Source organism: Pogoniulus pusillus, chromosome 21 (assembly GCF_015220805.1).
Source record: "Pogoniulus pusillus isolate bPogPus1 chromosome 21, bPogPus1.pri, whole genome shotgun sequence".
In the NCBI taxonomy this organism is placed as follows: Eukaryota; Metazoa; Chordata; class Aves; order Piciformes; family Lybiidae; genus Pogoniulus; species Pogoniulus pusillus.
In genome coordinates this window covers 19,093,645-19,114,640 of record NC_087284.1, presented here as the reverse complement: position 1 = coordinate 19,114,640, position 20,996 = coordinate 19,093,645, and the positions used below count along the sequence as shown (strand labels likewise).

General features: G+C 45.0%; 1 protein-coding gene across 4 annotated transcripts in view; it reads left to right on the top strand.

Annotated features, from left to right (window-relative positions):
* Nucleotides 1-16,848: 16,848 nt before the first annotated feature.
* Nucleotides 16,849-20,996, top strand: part of F13A1 (coagulation factor XIII A chain) — a 65,952-nt gene continuing 61,804 nt past the window's right edge. For 3 of the 4 annotated variants that reach the window (XM_064161139.1, XM_064161141.1, XM_064161142.1), the window contains exons 1-2: nt 16,849-16,933; nt 20,582-20,693. The gene's annotated coding sequence lies outside the window, so the exon portion shown is untranslated. Of the gene's footprint in view, nt 16,934-19,987; nt 20,060-20,581; nt 20,694-20,996 lie in introns of those variants that run through there. The other variant, XM_064161140.1, reaches the window with a different exon arrangement.

The following is a 20,996-nucleotide window of genomic DNA, read 5'->3' as shown; positions in this document are numbered from 1 at the left end:
TGGTGATTTCTGATTTTGTTCTTATGCTTAATTGACATTTAGGCACCCCAAAACCTGAATGAACCCCCTGTGCTTTAGATACAGCTTTCTTGACATGTCTCAGGACAGCTGAGGATGCTTATTTTGAAGATTCTTTTATAACCCTGTTAGGAAGGGATGCAGGAAGCACCTCACTGAGGTACTGGAGCATGGATGAAGAATGGCAACAAAGCTGGTGAAGGGTCTGGAAAATAAGTCTCACAATGAACAGCTGAGGGAACTGGAATGGTTTAGTCTGGAGAAGAGGAGGATAAAGGGAGATCTTCTTGGTCTCTACAACTCCCTGAAAGGAGGTTGTAATAAGGTGGGTGTTGGCCTCTTCTCCCAAGGAACAAGTGATAGGATGGGAATAAATGGCTTCAAGTTGTGCCAGGAGAGGTTTAGTTTGGAGGAATTTCTTCCTTAAAAGGGTTTCCAAGCACTGAAACAGGCTGCCCAGGGAAGTTAGGTGCCATTACTCGAGGCACCAATTGCTGGTTCACAGGGCAACAATTGTAGTTACTCAGCCACTGCTTGCCAATATTTCAGGGACAAAGCAACCAAATCCCCAAGGCAACACACTGAAAATACAAATTCACTTACACAACTCTGTGGAGAGTTGTTCACTTGCCAGAGGAGAGCAAATGACATCACCTTGAAGGCAAGCTCCAAGTTATTAGAAGATGCTTACACGATTCACTTCCATTTCCATACCCAACCAACTTTCAGATTCATCTGTTTACTAACCACACTCCTCCTTTCACTCTTGCAAGTGGCTTCCCAGCCTGTTTTTCCTACATGCCCACAGTACAGTTTTCTGTTATTGCTACATCTCAAGGTCAGTGTCCTTTGTCCTGAATGAAAAACCTGAACATTCTCCATGGGCGCTAGGTTGGACTGGATGATCTTGGAAGTCTCTCCCAACCTGGTTGATTCTATGATTCTATGATTCAAGGACAACCCACTCCATCAGCATAAACCACACCTTGTTTTTCTCATTAATGAGGTGTCCATTATCTATCCTTTCTGAGATAAGTTAGCCAGCAGCTGGTGGGAACCAAGGTTAGCATCTGCCTGTTATTATCCTCCTTCACTTTGCATTCCCACAAACAGACATCCTGCATTACCTGGGGAATGATCAAGAAAGAATTCCCTGCACAGAAAACAGTTAACTTTCCAAACTCAAGGTTCACTTGCCAAGGAGAACCAAACAGTGCTGTAATGACTTCCTGACTCTGAAAAATACTTGGAAGTGCATGGTGAATAAAGAAAGAACCCTTCATAAACCCAAGGTGTCCTTGAGGAAAACAGGGCTTCTAAGGCTTAAAAGATAAAGCAGTGAGCTCTGAGACTCACAGGGGCAGAAATTAATGACAAACAGGAAAAAAAATCAAAAGACTTAAATCATTAGTAGCTTCAAAGGAACCATTCCCTTTGTTTTCCTTACCTTAAACAGAGCTGATGTGGAACTTGTCTTAACCTTGATGCAGAGTCTGAAAAGAAGTCAGAAAGAAACATTTGTGGCTGTTGACCCAAATGATAACCTAGTGCTGGGCATGCTGTTGACCAGAACTGATGTCAGACCAGTGCCCTTGTGGTCTTCACAACATCACCATCCCCTACTCCCCTCACCTTGGAAGTGATAATAGAAAGATCAGGACATCTGGCCTTCTGGAGGAGTGAAGCTCTCAAGCAGATCAGCAATTTTTGTACTGTATACAGATCTTTATACTTTGTGCTTTAAAGGTGACACTGCTGAACTGTAGCCATCTTCATGTTGAGTGTCACATCTCAGAGCTTGCTGCCCAATCTTCTGCTCTTTAAAAAGTGATTCATTCTTCTTCTCTCTGGTGTACCTGAATGCAGTGGGATGAACAACCCCTTGTAGCTGTCTCTCCTCATTTACCAATCAAATCAAATTATTTGATTTAGGCTATATCAAGCTCCCAGCTGACTGTGATGAGTGAAATACCCAGTTCTAGCTCACCAGGTCTAGGTGTGAGTGTGGCAAAGATGGAAAGGAATGAGGCCTATGGTGAAAGCAGGTGAGAATAAGCTAGGTGGAAATGCAGGTGACAAATTCTTACTGCAAATTCTGTAAGGTATGATGTATGGATGTGACTGGGCAGAGAGGAAACAGAGGTCTAAGCTGACAAGGAGAATGGACGAACTGAGAGATGGCAGTGAGGAAGTGTTCAGTGAAGTCAAAGGAGGAAAACAGCTCAACCTTCTTGAAGAAGCCTCGTGGGGAAGTTTAGGTATGTCCAGTTGAGGGGAAGCATGCTTATCTTTTAGCAAATAAAAAATCTAACTTCATGACAGAGAAACATGACAGCAGAGATGATTTCAGAATGATCTGGGTCATTGGGCTGAGATCCAAAGGGCTGAGCAGCCCCAGGAGAAACTAGGATATCTCTGGCTTCAAGTTATTGCTCTCTTCTTCACAGGGGTTGCAATATGAAGGGAGGACAGTACTTAAAATAGAATCATTTGGGTTTGAAAAAGACCTCTGAGATGATCTTGTCCAACCATTATTTAACTCTACCAAGCATGCTGCTAAACTATATCCATCAGCACCACATCTCCACATCTTTTAAAGACCATTAGTGGTTGGGATTCAACCAACTTCCTGAGGAGCCTGTTCTAGTGTTTGAGAACCCTTTCAGTGAAGAAGTTTCTCTGATAAACAACCTAAGCCTCTCCTAGAGCAACGTTAGGCCATTTCCTCTTGTTCTATCACTTGTTACTTGGGAGAAGAGACCAAACCCCACCTTATTCTAACTTCCTTTCAGGGAGTTGTAGAGACCAAGAAGGTCTCCCCTCTGCCTCCTCTTTTTTCCAGGCTAAAATCCACAGCTCCCTCAGGCACTCCTCACAAACCCTGTTCCCTGGACCCTTCACTAGCTTCATTGCCATTCTACTTGCTACTTCTCCCTAGAAGAAACAACATTTGGCTAAGTTCTTTGATATTCCATTAATGTCTGGATTTCAGCCTTTTTTTGGTCATATTCAGTTTTTTAGAGGTTTTGGAGTTTTTTGGGGTTTTTTTTTTTTTTTGTTGGTTTGTTTTTGTTTTCCCCTGACCTCTTCAGACAGTTGCCACCTGAAACATGCAAAGACATTTTACTCGCTTCTTTTTGTGGCAGCGGAATAGAACATGTGCAAAGACTGTTCCAAGAAGAACATTCCAAAGGCTGAGTTAACCCTTGTGAGTTCTTTGATATATTTTTTTTTTAATGTCTCAATATATCTACTTCTGAAAGCATTCTACAAACTGAGATAAGTGTCTCTAATTCTCCAACAGGGAGGTGTGTAGCCAAGAGATTTTCACTGAGCTCACACCCTACTGAAACAGGCCAGTGGGAGACTATATTGGGGACTTCTAGCACTTGCCATGCTAATTTGGAAACAGCCTCTCAGTATGTCTGATTGCTCTGGTCCCAAGCTATTGCCTTGGATCAGAATTGAAATGGCTGATGACAACTATCAACTGTATGTGAGTGGAGAAAGTAGATGAAGGTGATCTGAGCATAGTGGTTTCTGAATGCTGATGAGAAGAGAAACATATTTGGCATCATTGCAAGTCAGGCACAGGGAGGGTTTTGAAACTGTGTCCTTTTTGTCATAACAATAATAAATTTGTCAGTTCTGTGGGGAAACATAGTGAAAAGATGTCTGTCTGTTCTGTGATCAGAGCCATTGCTCCAAAACCAGTAAGGTAGTGGCTGATTAAACTTGGAGCTGAGAAAGTTCTTCACTGCTAAAGTCTTCACTGTATGTGGGTTTGGAGAACGTCCATACGTGCCAGAGCATCTCATTGTTCTTTTGAGAGTCTACTTATTCTGTCAGTGTGAATTGGGCTTGATGCCAGCTATGAGACACAATTTTAGCTGATATTGATCCTGCTCATCCACATGGAAGTCCTTATCATCTTTGCAGGATATTAAGTTTTATTTGTAGCCAAAACATACTGCGCCGCACTCCCTATCAAAACAAATTTCACTGCAATCCAAATTTACTTATTTACCTTTTTTTGTTTGCTTGCTTGCTTGGGTGTTGTGGGGTTTTTTTGCAACAGAGTTTTTTTTTTTTTTTTTTTTTTTGAATGCTTAGAGTCAAAGGACAATCTACTTGGGCATTCCAAGTTAGGGAATGGGACATCACAGCTCTAAGAACTGCATTGTTAAATGGCAGTCTCTGCTGTGGACCCATAGCAGGGCATCCATAGTCTAACTAGGCTGCTCTTGTCTTAGAATCATAGAATCAATCAGGTTGGAAGAGACCTCCAAGATCATCCAGCCCAACCTAGCACCCAGCCCTAGCCAGTCATCTAGACCATGGCACTAAGTGCCTCATCCAGGCTTTTCTTGAACACCTGCAGGGATGGCGACTCCACCACCTCCCTGGGCAGCCCATTCCAATGGCAATCACTCTTCATAGTATAGTCCAGATTCTGAATTAGGTGTTAGACTGAAAGGGATGTTGGTTTTACAATAAAAGAGTAGAGATTCAAACTAGATAGAAGGAAGAAATTCTTCACCGTGAGGATGGTGAGACACTGGAACAGGTTGTCCAGAGAAGTGGTAGACATCTCATCCCTGGAATCATTCCAGCTGGGGTCAGACAGGGCTCTGAGCAACATGAGGTAGTTGAAGACATCTCTTCTTAGTTCAGAGGGGTTGGACATGATTAGCTCTCCAGATATCTTCCAACTCAAACCATTTTGAGATTCTGTGATGAAGTTGTAGCTTCTAGAGCAACACAGATTTCTTTCACATCTTTGACAAATCCACTAACTTCTTGTTTGACAGAGGTTTATATTTTGTCAGGGTGGAATAAAATAGCTCTTCTATAACCATATTCAATTTTCATTCAATGTCCAATACCCAAACCCATGAAGGCAGTACTGGACAACAGCTGGCTGAAGATGAGTCACAGCATCCTGATGTGTCTCAGCAACAGTGTAGCCAGAAGGACTTCAGGTAGTGACCATTGCCCTGTACTCAGCACTGCTGAGAACACTCCTTGAATGCTGGGTTCAGTTTTGGGCTGCCTCACTTCATTCTTTCTCCTCTGTGACAAGGATATTCCTTCCATAGTCTTCTGCCCTTCTCCTATTACTGACCAGTAGGCTACAAACAAAATGCCTCCTTCCAGTTTACTCTGTGTTTGACCAAAGCCTGGTAAATATACTCAGGCCAAGTGCTGCCAACTGTCATCATTCTCCATGCCCCCCTCATCTCTGTACTCCTTTCTGGGGGCAAACATAGGTGCTTAAAGCACTTCACTTTCCTGTTGCTATGGCTTGCCATGTTGTACAGCCCCACTCAGGAAATGGCATCTGTAAAGAGTGTCACTGAAGTCCTCTCATATTCTTGCCAAAGGAAAAAAGGACAAAGCTTGGCTTGAGTATGGAAGGTTTAAAGTTTCTCTGTTGGTCTCCAAAGTCTCTGTCGCATGTTATGGAGTCATATGTGGGATGGGTAGGCTTGGGTCTACAGCAGGTCATGGGACAGAGCAGTAGAACATTGGAGGGTCTCAGCTCAGGGCACACATTTTCCACAGCTGATAGTGAAATGTTCAACCTCTTTCCTCTCTTTTTGGAATTTCTTTGCCCACTGCTAATGTACTTCTGGGGAATGAAAGAAATCTTTGTGTTCAGATTCAAAACATAAAACTTCGCTGGAGGTGATGAAAAGTGAACAGACAAAATATTATCCTGTACTGAACAATATTCAAATGGTTTTTAACTTTATCCAGGAAAAAAAAAAGTGTTGACAGATCTGTACACTTTGGCAGAGATCAGTCTAGAGGGATTTTATCCATCAAGCAGAGCAACATAATGATCTTTATTGAAGTGGTGAGAGAATGGGAAATAAATGGGGGTAGCAAAACAAGAAGGAAAGCAGCACAGAAGACAGGAAATGTGGAGAATACACCAGGACTTTCTGGAACATTTTATGTGGATTGTGAACTGCTTCATAATTTTTATAGGACCTGCTTCAAAAAGTCTGTCAGAAATGCCAGGGGGCCAAGGCACTTGCTTCTTTTTAGAACAAACTCTGATAGTAGAGCAACCCTAACAGAATAGTCCCCAGGAATAAGTTTTAGCAATAGTGACTGGAGAATTCAGAACACTAGAGCCAGAGTTATCATTCAGGTGCCTCCAGGCATGGTTCCAAGGTGCAAAGACAGGTTGGAAATGGCAATCTCAAATTTTCTGACATAGCATATTTTACCTGTATCTCAGGTACTGTGGCTAACTTCATACAAAATTAAGTCTCTGGGCCAGAACCAGTCCAGATCAAACATGTCCTGTCAAATGATTTGCTGGTGAAGAAGCCTGTGAAAGCCTGCTGAGAGGCTCTATTTTACCTTTCTCTATCCAATATTGAATATCCTAGTTTCATGTGACTGTACAAAGACAGACAGAGCTGATGTTTCCCAATCTGTCACTTAAAAGTTGTCTGTCTGGAGGTAGTTTCTCAGAAATACGTTTCCTGCTTTTCTTATGGCCACAAAGAGAAGAGAAGTAGGAGGGTAGGTGCAAGCCACTAGAATGGAGTTACTTGCTTTTGAGATGTTCAGTTGTGTTCTGCCTGGAAAATTGCCCCTGAACAGGACCTTAAGATCTCTTTAAATCATAGAATCATAGAATGATCCAGGTTGCAAGAGACCTCCAAGATCATCCAGTCCAACCTAGCACCCAGCCCTAGCCAGTCATCTAGACCATGGCACCAAGTGCCTCATCCAGTCTTCTCTTGAACACCTCCAGGGATGGTGACTCCACCACCTCCCTGGGCAGCCCATTCCAATGCAAATCCTCTTTAGGACTACCATGACAAGAAGGAGAGAGGAATTCAGTCAGAAATGAAGGCATTCAGTCTGGTTTTAACTTGCCTTCACTTCATGTGAGGTGGAGGTGAGAAGGTGCTGTGTAACTGCTTAAAGACTGTCCAACTTCTTACCTGCTTTGACTTAGCAGCTGCTAAATTCCCCTCTTCCAGACTGCAAAAACTGCTGCCAAAAATCTCTTTTGTTACTAACCCAAATATTATCAAGCTTCAATATCTGACCAACTGTTTCTGTCTCTTTCGTGCTCACCATGGTCTTTTAGCACCCCTTCTCTCCAAAATTGCTATGGGGAAAACTATCTGTGAGCTGTAATCTTGACTTTGTAACTGGGTCAGGAGTTACTGCCTGAGAATTTGGACCTGAAAACTAAACTGTCAGAAGGAATCATTGGAAATACACTATGAAAAAACTCAGCTTGGCTTTGTTTTGTTCTTAACCTGCATAGCTTCTTATGGGATTTGATTCCAATTCCACTACAGCCAAAGCAAACCACTGTTTGTACTTCAACAAGGCTGGGATTTGGACATAAGTTGGGCTTGCTTTCTAGCACAGGGTTAATACTGTTAAATACCTTCAGCTCTCCTTGCTATTTCACTCCAGACCAATGTAGCTAAGCCTACAGGGCTTTGAGCTGAGGGCATCTTTTACAGATAGAAATCCATTTTCTAAAGTGGGGAAAAAGAGAAGTATATTGTGACTGACAGCTCAGCCTGAGCTCTGCAATGAAGTGAAGCCTTGGTCTGTGTGCAAGGCAGGAAACAAATTGCAGAGCTTCAGAAATAGCACAGAAAACCACCTTCTGCTGCCAAATGCACCATTCATAGCTCCCACAGGGGCTGTATCTCAGCCCCCCACAACAAAGGCAGCGATCTGACTGTGGGAGAACATGTAGAAAGTAGTGTTGTAATGTAACCTCACAATAATACTGCCTTGCAGCAGGTAGGAAATGTTCTAATTGCTTGGAAGATGTGTTAGGAAGTCACCTTGTTGCAGAGAGTTTACATGGAAATCATAGAATTTCTTTGGTTGGAAAAGACCTTTATGATTGTAGAGCCCAACTCTATCAAGTCTGGTGCTAAACTATGCTCCTCAGCACCAAATCTCTGTATCTTTGAAACACCTACAGGGGTGTGGATTCAACCAGCTCCCTGAGGAGCCTATTTCAGGGTTTAATATGCCTGGCAAATGGAGATAAGTGCAACAGAGTGGGCCTTTGAAGGTTCATTCTGGTCCTGTGAAGCTGTGGTTATGTCAAGTTCGGTGCATGCCAATGGGAAGTAAGCCAAAATCCATCACCTGTGTTTGAGCATGTGAAGTGAGACCTGGCATTTATGGCTAATGAGAGGCATCAAAGCAGCTCTGGGAAGGCAGGCTCCATCCAGCATAGCCTGCTGTTTCTCTGGCTTTGTTTCTCTTATAATAGGGCTGGGTTTAAATTAGAGTGGGTCTGCAGAGTGAAATCTCCACAGACTCTGCAAATAACTCAGAGAAGAGATACAGCTGACCTTCCATGATTTTTCCCAGCTCCCAGCACTGCCATTTCCTTGCTTTGCAGAATTCTGTCATTCCAAAGGCATGGTGTGGGCAAGATACTTATGTATGCAACATTGAATCATAGAATCAACCAGGTTGGAAGAGACCTCCAAGATCAGCCAGTCCGACCTAGCACCCAGCCCTATCCAGTCAACTAGACCATGGCACTAAGTGCCTCAGCCAGGCTTTGCTTGAACATCTCCAGGGACGGTGCCTCCACCACCTCCCTGGGCAGCCCATTCCAATGCCAATCACTCTCTCTGGGAAGAACTTTTATCTTGACCCTTTCCATGCCCTGTCCCATTAGGTGGTGCTACCACAAACTAATGTGTGGGCACACATTCACGCAGTCTCAAGATGTGCCGAGGGAGGCATAGGCTGGATGCTAGGAGGAAGTTGTTGCCAGAGAGAGTGACTGGCATTGGAATGGGCTGCCCAGGGAGGTGGTGGAGTCACCGTCCCTGGAGGTGTTTAAGAAAAGCCTGGATGAGGCACTTAGTGCCATGGTCTATTTGCCTGGCTAGGGCTGGGTGCTAGGTTGGGCTGGATGATCTTGGAGGTCTCTTCCAACCTGGTTGATTCTCTGGTTCTAAACCCATGGGAGAGCTCCTTGTGAAGTGGGTTATAGGCAAGCAATCTAAGGAAAGTGGTTTTGCAGCTTTCAAAACTCAGCCACTGCCAGAATGCTTGAGTTTGCTCTTCAAGTGAAAGGAAGGAGACAAGTGTGGGAGGCTTCAGAGCTGGATCTCCACCATCAGCACCTCCTTGTGTGCTGTGCATTGCTGCCATAGAGTTGGGGGTGGGGGCAGTGCTACCACTTTTACTTTGGTAGAACCATAGAATCATAGAATTATTTTGGTTGGAAAAATTTCTTTCAGATGATCAGGTCCAACCATTAACCCAGCACAGCCAAGTCACCACTAAACCTTGCCACTCAGCACCACATCTCCACAGCTTTTAAACCCCTCCAGAGTTCTGGATTCCATCACTGCCCTGAGCAGCCTCTTCCAGGGCTTTTCAACCCTTCTGGGGCAAAAGAAATATTTCCTAATATCCAACCTAAACCCTCACTGGAGCAATTTGAGGCTGTTTCCTCCTGTCCTGTTGCTCTGGAAGGATGGCTTCACCGTCCAGGCTACAAATGGAAATGATTTGCCATCAGCCACTTCTTCCCTCAGTAGAAGTTTTGTGCTTATTTTCTTACTGTACCTAACAGTTTTCTCTGCCAAACAGCTTCATTGATCAAGGTATAAACGAGTGTAAAGAGTTGACATTTGCTGTCTTTCCCACAGCCGGAGCAATGCTGGCTGTGCAACCTCAGGAATGAAGGAGAAAAAAGTGAGATGGCCTTGCTCCCGTTCTGCAGAGCAGTCATTAACCTTGCTAACAAGGAAGGAGGCAGCTTTTTTAAGCCCTGTGCTTGGGGGCACTACACATGGAGCTATTCTTAATGTCAGCATTGATGTTTCTGAGTAAGTGTGTGCCCTCCTGAAGATACAATGCAGCCAGGTGCAGGGTTCTAGCGGGCAGATTTATCCCAGAGGGATGCATGGGGACAGAGTTGACAAAATAGAGGCCCCAACACAGTTAGTTTATGGTAAAGGAGTGCATGTTTTCATCTATCAATCTGAATTTCAAGGAATAGTGATAGATGACACTTAGTGTGAAAAATGAAAGGCTCTTCACCAATGTTTTAACGTTGTGCTGCAATAAAATGATACTTTCCAGAGCCAGTCGTGACTTTAAGCCAGATGACTGCTAAAAATATTAAGGGAGGATCACCACAGCAACAACCACATTGCTCCCTTTCTGCAGGAGAAACGGAAAAACACGCCAACTTTGACAACCAGAATAAACTACACAGCTTAGAACTGTGAGGAAAGCTGTACATGATCAGCTCTGTGTGTGTGTGTGTGTGCCTGCACATGTGTTAACTGGATGGCAGCCTGTTAAATGCACCTATCAAGGGGAACAGCCTTGAAAAGAGAAAAAAAATTGCCATAGTTCTAACTTCATTGGCCACTGATCAATGCAGTGCTCACTGCAGTGCTGGAGAACTCCAGTCCACTTGCGAGGCTGGGCTCTCCTGGCTGTGGTCTCCTGGAGATGGGATGGAGGATACCAACATTCTCTTGGTCTTGTGACAGTGGGCAGCTGGGACACAGGTAGTTTGCCCACACCAGTGTGGGAACACAGATTTGCTCTTACTCAGGTCTAGCAGATGTTTTTATGTGCTAGGTGCCAAAGGAAGTTCTTTGCCAAAGAAACTCTTTATAGTCAGGGAGTGAAGAATATGAATGGAAGGATAGAAGGCAAGAGTGATATTGTTAGTGCTTGACTTTATCATCTTGTAGGGGAATCTATAGTAGGGAAACCTCCTCTTACCAGGCCATTTGTGTGATCAGTGAAGAGAGGCTAACATTTTTGGATAAGTAGAGTGCCTAAATACCTGGCTATCATGGGTCACTGCGGGGGGCAGCTTCTGGAACCTCTATGTGAGTAACAAATATTATGTTTGCCAAGCATCCCTGCAATGAATGTACTGCTGTGGCACCTTTCAAGAGACTCTTGGTTAATTGGAAGAAGTAAAATACTTCATGTTGAACCTACAGCTGGTTGTGATACTCACCAGCACTAGCTGGTAGTCTGGAGATACACACTTCACCAGGAAGCTTCCATTCCTGCGCTTTACTTAAATAGAAGTTGGGTTTTGCAAGGTTAATACTTCTGAACTGAGGTTTATTATGTTTGACTCAGTGTTTTTTAAAGTGCTATACCTGTCTTAGCAGAAGTCTTACCCAGAAGAACCCACGAGGAAGAACATGCATGCCACACCATTGTGTGGTGCCAAGAGGATGCATCTGAGTGAGAGGATAACAAATCATTCTGCTTATAAAATCATTTCCATTTCCATATCAGCCAGGAATGCACTAAATAATGCATCATTCCTCAGCTACTCAAAAGGTCACCTTTTGGTCTACAAGCAGCTGTGTTCCCTTGAGATCCTGCTGCAAGCAGGGAACAAAGTGTGAAAGCTAACAACAAGCTCAAGAGATGCAGGTATTAGACAGGTTTTTGGAGGCCTCCCAGAAGCTCCAGTTGGGAACTGCTGCCAAATTTTCTCCTTCATTTTTTACTTCCATACCAAATAACCTCCTTCTTGCCTCTCCTCTTGCTAAGTAATGGAGTTGTATGTAACCACGAGAAAATAAACAGCTCAGATTTTGACATCAGGTAGGGACAAGCACCCATGCAAATTAGGGACCTCCTATTCACTGATTTCTTACCATATTTGACAGGAAGCTACAACAAAGAGACCAAAACAGCCCCCAGGAAAGCACTCTGTGAGGCTGAGTTGAGGTAGAATCATAGAATCAATCAGGTTGGAAGAGACCCCCAAGATCATCCAGTCCAACCTAGCACCCAGCCCTAGCCACTCAACTAGACCATGGCACTAAGTGCCTCCTCCAGGCTTTTCTTGAACACCTCCAGGGATGATGACTCCACCACCTCCCTGGGCAGCTCATTCCAATGGCAAATCACTCTCTCTGTGAAGCTAAGACCTTTATTCCCAAACTATAACACTAGCAAACTGATTCTGTAACAAAAATATATATATGCCATGGAAACACTTAGCTGCTCTAGATACAACCCTGATATTTGAGGCTTTGATCCAGTAGATAAGGATTAAATACATTGCTACTTAGATATTACATCTTTATCAGGGACTCAGAAGTTTTGCAGCTAGAAATCCATTCAGCTTTCTAGACCAGGGTGTTGTTTATAGCACATGGAACTTAATTTGGAGGGAGGGAGTTTGCAATTAAAAGAAAAGCAGCATGGGTTATCATCTGGGTCATAATCTGTCTTCCTAGCAGGTAGTTTGGTGTGGTACAGAGAGACATCCTTACCAGACCTGCAACCAGCAACAGAACAAGGGGACACAGTCTCAAGTTGTGCCACGGGAAGTATAGGCTGGATGTTTGGAGGAAGTTCTTCACAGAGAGAGTGATTGGCATTGGAATGGGCTGCCCAAGGAGGTGGTGGAGTCACTGTCCCTGGAGGTGTTCAAGCAAAGACTGAATGAGGCACTTAGTGCCGTGGTCTAGATGACTGGCTAGGGCTGGGTGCTAGTTTGGACTGCATGATGTTGGAGGTCTCTTCCAGCCTGGTTGATTCTACGATTCTGTGATTCTCTGGCATGTTCTTCCTGCCTCTGAGCCCTAATTTACAAAGCATGGTGTCTGCTCCTTCTCTTGTATCACCCTTCAAATCAGCTTCTCCTAAAGCAGGCCTGAGAGAAAGAGCTGGTAAGCATTTGCTGCAGGGAGCTCCAAGCACTGTGGGATTTAGTCAAACAGCAAAGTACAAGCTTCTGCTATGACTCATCTAGTGTAAAATCAGTGCTAAGTATTGTACATAATTAAGATATTATTACAGTGAGATAGCACTTTTTTTTTTCACTGTGTGTGGTTAGAGCCTTGAAGAGATGTAAAGTTTTCTGCCTTCAGAGCCATGAAGATGAAGAGTTCTGATAGGAGTTCCTTCTAAAAGATACCACGGGTACAGTGAGCTTAGATCATGATTTGCACTACCCCTGAAGCTCTCCATGCGTATTTCAGTCACCTTCATGCGAGGCTGTGGGGTTCATTTGTGAGATTTAACATCACCTAAAAGTAGTATTGATTAGATAAGACTTGCAGCAGTGGCCTCTCTAAACATTCCAAGACTGCTGATTTTTATGCCCACAAATGATGTATTTCATCCTGAGCCACAACTCTTAAAGAGATACTGTGCTAGTTTGAATCTAGCTAGAATGTTTTGGTGAGTAGAATTAGATTACAGGCTGTGAAAAGGAAGCGATGGTGATGCCTACTTCACTCACAGGCTTGCTGAGATGTATAAAAGCAAGAACAAAAACATAGATAACAGAGTCGCTCTCTGTGTCTCTGGGGCTGAACTTCTCTCTCTAACATAACCTGACATTTGTGTGACTAATCCTTCTGCTTCCTAACCCCCCTGGCCAACCCTCCAAACTACCAGCCTCACATTACCAGCACTTTTCTGGCATGCTGCTTGTACCCCATTGTCATATGCATCTCCAAGGAATCATCCAAGCTACAGGGACTAGACTTTCAGGAGGAATCACAGAATCATAGAATGAGTCAGGGACCACCAGGATCATCTAGTTCCAACCCCCCTGACATGGGCAGGGACACCCTACCCTAGAGCAGGCTGGCCACAGCCTCATCCAGCCTGGCCTTAAACACCTCCAGGGATGGGGCCTCAACCACCTCCCTGGGCAACCCATTCCAGGCTCTCACCACTCTCATGCCAAACAACTTCCTCCTCACGCCCAGTCTGAACCTACCCATCTCCAGCTTTGCTCCATTCCCCCCAGTCCTGTCACTCCCTGATATCCTGATAAGACCTTCCCCAGCTTTTTTGTAGCCCCCCTTCAGATACTGAAGGCAAACAAGGCATTTGGGTCAAGATATCTGAGCCACAGCCAGTGAGCATTTTCTTTTTGTATGAGTTGAATGAACTAGGATTATTTTTGCAGGTCTGAAGAACCACAAGGACCTACCTGAGAAAACGATCATTTAATATAAGAGATGGGTCAATACCTGGTTTGTTTGCATTGCTGTTTTCTGGATGGGTTTCTAATCTATCATTGAAGTCATCAATGCTCCCCCAGCAGCCAACCATCAATGTTTTGAAAGAAAATGGTTTGAAAGGAACAACTACCTGAAGGGAGGTTGTAGCCAGGTGGGGGTTGGTCTCTTCTGCCAGGCAACCAGCAATAGAACAAGGGGACACAGTCTCAAGTTGTGCCAGGAGAAGTATATGCTGGATGTTAGGAGGAAGTTCTTCCCAGAGAGAGTGATTGGCATTGGAATGGGCTGCCCAGAGAGGTGGTGGAGTCACCATCCCTGGAGGTGTTCAAGCAAAGACTGGTTGAGGCATTTTGTGCCATGGTCTAGTTGAGTGGCTAGGGCTGGGTGCTAGATTGGACTGGATGATCTTGGAGGTCTCTTCCAACCTGGTTGATTCTATGTTTCTAAGTGAAAGATCATATCATTCCTATGATAACTGCAAATGTTTGTGAAGATTACAACTGAGAAGAGAGGTCTGAGAGAGAGAGATCAAGAAGTCAAGGAGAAAATACATGCCTGCAGAAGTTCATCCTTCTTGTAAGCTAAGAGCCCAATGTTTTGTTAGGGTTGATCTGTTAGGGGCACAGAACCAGCAGGAGAGGATGGATAAGCCTCAAATGGAAAGGCCACCTGTTGACTGTGGCTATTACCTTGTACTTTATAGGGCTTTCAGAAGGTTTACACAGTTTCTGGGTGAATGAAAGACTCTGCACATCTACTCTTCATAAGATAAGATTTAACACTGGCCAAGCGGCCAGGGACCTTGCTGTGAGTGCATGCTGGGGTTGCCCTCCTGATGCACTGTCTCTCAGCTGGTTTGACTTCTGTTTTGACTCCAACCACAAGCTCACTGCAAGCACAATGGGGAAAGTATTTGCCTTCCACTGTTGTTCAGGAGCAGTGACTTTGTGGATGCAGCAGAGCAATCAAGAAAGAGGCAGGTATATGGAGCATTTAGAAGACATTAACTTCTTCCTACATTCTCCTTTTTTGAACCATACTGCAAAAGGTTATAGTGGGAATAGCCAAGGAGAAGAACTTGCAGACTCACCAAAAAAAGCAAAGCCTACAGTTTGTGCTAGACAGGCATATTTGGCACACATTTATGATTATGAAATGGCTTTTAAATTGTGTTTGAACTTCATCTGGATAATGATTCATCCTTTCAATTTCCTTTCTCCCTCCAGAACATCCACCATTAACAAACCAGCCAGTCACGGTGTTTTACAAGCCACACTTGGATCTACTTCTTAAACCATCACACACTTCTTTAAACAAGCATTTGCTCAGCTCATTTGCACCAAGATAAGGTCAGTCTTAGGACTGAAAGCTGGATCAACAACCCACTTTGGCAACCATCTTTGAAATGAACCAAGAAGTGGTTGCATTAGAGACTTGTTAAACTGCTACATCACATTGCAGAAATGCAGCATCAACACACAACCAAAGTGTTTCTGTACAATTGGATGCTGATTTGATTGAGCTGAGCCTATCACAGGATTTAGGCATATGTCTGAAGATGGAATTACACGACTGAAGATAAGATGTGCTTCTTTTGTTGTGTATGAGCCTACACACTACATCTGTGTTTGTATTAAGAGGAAAGGCTGTTCCATGAGACATGCAGTCATTTTAAAATGTATTTTTGTTCTGGAATGGAACAGGAAGTTTTACTCTGAAATGAAATTTAGGGACTCTTTAATCCCAGAAGTCTTGTAATTGAGTGCACATGAAATGTGCTATGTCAGTAATGTTGAAATGCTTTGTGACATTAAGATTGAAACATTGCATGTCCACATATGGTACTAAACTAATTAGAACCAACTGTCAATTAAGCATGCTGGGATTGCCTGGGTTGTGTATTACCCAGTCCCTGGATGCAGGAAGAGCTCTGCTCTGTCTTCTTGGCTGATGTGCAGAGAGAGTGATTTCCCATTGTAATGGGCTGCCCAGGGAGGTGGTGGAGGCACCGTCCCTGGAGGTGTTCAGGAAAAGACTAGATGAGGCACTTGGTGTCATGGTCTAGTTGACAGGCTAGGGCTGGGTGATAGGTTGGACTGGGTGATCTTGGAGATCTCTTCCAACCTGGTTGATTCTATGATCCATGAACAGTGTTGGTCAGCGTAGCACTAAGGGTGGTCATCCCTGCAAAACATAGAGCTGGACCTACTAAACTCTGCTCAGCCCAAAATGCTTTATGTAGAGACATTTCAAGTGTCTTGTACCAGGTCTCTGATGCAAGCAATGCAGGGCACAAGCATTGTGCTTGTAGGTGTTTTGGGTTTTCATTGGTTTGCTGCTTCTGGTCTGGATGTGTCCAAGATGACTCAGCACTGTCTCTGGACCATGGTAGTTTGGGAACAACACGAATGGTTGAACCTCATTTGCATCTGATGCTGTATGTGACAAGCAAAGGCCTCTGCAGCTGAGGCTGCTACTTAAATTCCAGCTGAGTTGCTGAAGAAACTTTAAAGTTCCCTTCCCTGAGTATCCCAAGTCTGCTCAGCTATAGAATCATAGAACTGTTTGTGTTGGAAAAGACCTTTTAAGATCAGCATAGGATCATAGGATATTAGAGGTTGGAAGGGACCCAAAAAGATCATCGAGTCCAACCTCCCTGCAGGAGAAGGATCACCTATACCAGATCACACTGGGAGACCATATCTGCCCATTATCCACCCTACCCACCCCATTCCCTCCCTTTTGTTCCCCCAAACACACAGCACCTGGGCTCGGTTGCAGTCTCCACCCACCCCAGGTGTGGCCACTTTCACCTCCCTGCCCACTCCCCTTTTTAACCTGCCCCAGAAGAGGCAGAAGCCCCAAGCTGTGCCCATCTGGGCAGAGGATTCCTCCTCCTCTCATGGCTGGTGAGTGCCCATGGTGCACACTGGGTGAATGGTGGTGGAAACAAAAGGCCGGGGGGCCTGGTGGCCCCCCGGTTAGGTAGGGAGAAGGTCAATGCTGCTCCAACATCACCTCTGGGTGCTGCTTGGCTCTCCTTAGTGGTGTTCTCTGTGTGGTATTCTGGCTGGTTGAGGGTCTTGGCTCGGGCTCTGGGATGGATCACAGGATGTTGGGGGTTGGAAGGGACCTCCACAGAGCATTGAGTTTAACCCTCAGACCTCTAAACCTTCACAATTTTTGCAGAACTCTGTATGTTCATAGGGCCATGGGATGTTAGGGGCTGGGAGGGACCCAAAGAGATCATCCAGTCCAGCCCTCCTGCTGGAGCAGGACAATGCTATCTAACACAGATCACAGAGGAACACATCCAGACAGACCTTCAAAGTCTCCACAGAAGGAGACTCCACAACCTCCCTGGGGAGCCTGTTCCAGTGCTCTGAGACCCTTACAGGAAAGAAGTTCCCCCTTGTGTTGAGGCAGAACCTCTTGTGCTGCAGCTTGCACCCATTGCTCCTTGTCCTATTGCAGGGAGCAGTGAGCAGAGCCTGTCCCCCTGCTCCTGGCAGCCTTCAGCTACTTATAAACATTTATCAAATCCCCTCTCAGTCTTCTCTTCTCCAGACTAAGCAGCCCCAAGTCCCCCAGCCTCTCCTCATAAGCCATGCCCTCCTGTCCCCTAAACATCCTTATAGCTCTCTGCTGGACCCTGCTCAGCAGATCCCTGTCCCTCTTAAAGTGGGGAGCCCAAAAGTGAAGGCAGTACACAAGATGAGGTCTCAGAAGGGCAGAGTAGAGTGGGAGGAGAACCTCCCTTGTTCTGCTGGGCACACTCCTCCTAATACACCCCTAACCACCAAGTTCAACCATTATCCCAGCACTGTCAAGTCATCACTGAATCATGTCCCTGAGCACCACATCTACATGATTTTAAATCCCTGCAGGGTTGAGGAATCCACCAGTTCCCTGGGCAGCCTATTCCAGGCCTTGACAACCTTTTTTAGGGAGGAAACTTGCCTTGGTACAACTTGAGTCCATTTCTTCCTGTCCTATCACTTGTTAGTTGCAGAAGAAACTGTCCCCCACCTTGCTCCAATGACATTTCAGAGAGTTGCAGAGGGAGAGAAGATCTTCTCTAATGGCTGCAGACTTAAAAGCTAAAGTGACCCAATCCAAGCTAAGCATGTTTTAGTAACTACTTACTGGTTTACCAAAGCCAGTTGTCATTTTCTTGGGGATGCTTCAGTGCTGTGGAATGCTGGAAGTTGTGGAACCTCCTCCACTGTAAAGAGGTTGAGGAACCAGAAGAAACTCAAGCATTTCTGTAAGTACAAAGCAAGAATGATAGACCAAGTCTTAGCAGACTGAGTGTCTGGTTTGTTTGGCCTGTCTCTAGCTACAACAGCTGCTCAAAAGGGAGTAGTATCTGCCACTAATCTCTGATAGAGGATCTGTTTCCCTCACTTTCCAAGTTCTGGTCCTTCTTCTCAGTCTAATTAACTGAAGGACCAAGTAAGGCTGATCCCTAGGCTATGAGCTCCAATTTGGGTGTGTAGGGTTAAGATAAAATGATGCTGAAGTGGTTGCTTCAGAAAAATCTCTTTCTTTGACCTAAACCTGTGGCACATGTGGTGAAATTTTTCCAGACAGGTGTTTTCTCCAAAATGGCCTTTTCTGCTTAAGTCTCTGAGTAGTTCAGGCTTTGCTTTGATGCCCTGTCCTTTCCTTTGGGGGCTGAGACAAAAAAATCTAAGGTCCACAGCCTTTTTGCCTCTATCATTTTCTGGGTCAGCTGGCCACAGCAGAGATGTTTTCCAACCCCATTTGTGAGAGACTTTCTCTCATCCTTCAAGGCCACCAAAACATTGATCAGTAAATGTAGCTGGAGCCTGTGAATATCCTCTTTGGCCACCTTAACTTCTCTCTTCTTGTGCCTCTAAGAAACCATGGCAGTCCCTGGTACTCAACCACCTGAATGCCTTGGATCCATACACTGGGGAGAATAGGAGTGGGAACCTGGATCCTATCTTTGCAACAGATAAAATGATCTTTTTCCCCTTTACTTTGCTGCAAATACTTTTGGATGAGGAATCAAGACACCTTCACAGAGGAGTATAAAAAGAGGCACTTGGCCTCCCAGGCCTGAATACATGAGCCTGTATGTGCTGTAATGTGAACTGTGTCCAGTTCTGGGCTCCTCAATTCAAGAGAGATGTTGAGGTGCTGGAACATGTCCAGAGAAGGGCAACAAAGCTGGTGAGGGGCCTGGAACACAAATCCTATGAGGAGAGGCTGAGGGAGCTGGGGGTGTGCAGCCTGGAGAAGAGGAGGCTCAGGGGGGACCTCATTGCTGTCTACAATTACCTGAAGGGAGGTTGTAGCCAGGTGGGGTTGGTCTCTTCTGCCAGACAAGCAGTGACAGAACAAAGGGACACAGTCTCAAGTTGTGCTGGGGGAGGTCTAGGCTGGATGTTAGGAGGAAGTTGTTGGCAGAGAGAGTGATTGGCATTGGAATGGGCTGCCCAGGGAGGTGGTGGAGTCACTGTCCCTGGAGGTGTTCAAGCAGAGCCTGTCTGAGGCACTTAGTGCCATGGTCTAGTCAACTGGACAGGGCTGGATGCTATGGAGTGGATGACCTTGGAGGTTCCTTCCAACCTGGTTGATTCTATGATTCTATTACAAGAAATACACTTGAAATAATTGGCAGAGGCAGCCCCATGTTCCAAGAGGAAAAAGCACCCTGAGCTGTGTGCCGCTGATCACGATTCGCAGCAGCATCTTCCTGAACAGTGAAGGATAATTTAGCACTTGAAAGCCAATCCTCAACACCAAAATAATCCCCTTTGATTTTTTTTTTGTTCCTGCCATGCCTGGGCTAGGATTCATCTCTCTTCACTGCATCCATCGGCAGCATAGTCACATATGATGGGACCCATCACCCCAAGCTCCTTTTGCAGTCAATACAAGGAGCAGGCACTTTTAGGCCATGATTCATCTGACCTATTTACATGTGTGCTGTAGGAGGGGATGAATCACTGCCGAGACGAGATCCGTGCGGAGGATAACAGGAGCCTGAGATAGCCAGCTCAGATGTAGGTGCTTAAACAGATCTGCAGTTTGAATCCAAACTTCCAGATTGCAACAGTTTTTTTTTTCTCTTGAGAGGAGTAACATTCCCTCAGCCACGTTTTCCTAGCAGAGTGCATGTATGAATATATATCTCTATGGGTTTTTCCTTCCTGCAGCAGGAACATTTGCACCAATGTCATTTGAAAACTGGCCCTATACCCCCTCCTCCAAATGTTCCACTGTGTGAAGAAGCTGCCATTGTACCTCCCCTGGCTTCTGCCCCTCTTTCACACATCCAGACATCTGCACACATGCCATGTTTCAGAGCTGGGCCTTCCAAATTTTCAGCACTAAAGCAAAATAGACTCCTCTGTGTGGTATCCAGAACAGATATATTAACTGGGACAGGGTTTTTGAAAGCCCCAAAGCAAAACAAAACATGAAAACAAAACCACCAAATGAGCATTACTGAAATATGTTTATGGTTGGAAATAACACTTCTTTAGTACTATTTTTTGCTACTCTCTGCTCTACTCTGACTGCAGCCTTACAGAAGAGGAACTTCAGTTTCTGGGAGACAGTTGTTGTAGCAGAGGAAGGGGAAAGACAGACTTGACCATTGAAGAAGGGATGAAGTTCTGAGAAGACAACGGAAAGGTAATGCACTTCTATAGAAGATCAGCGTTGAAAGAAAATGGTTTGTGGGGACTGAGGATGATGTCCTTGCAGGTACACTTGTCCCAGTGCAACTAAACATCTCTTTAGACTCCAAATTACAAAATCCCAGCGTGGTGGGGCTTGGAAGGGACATCTTGGGATCACCTAGTCCATTCCCCCTACTGAAGTAGGTTTGCCCAGAGCAGGTTGCCTGAGATCACAGTGTGCTGTCAGGTTTGGAATCTGCCCAGTTGAGGAGACTCCACATCCTCTCTGGGCAACCTGTTTCAGTGCTCTGGCATT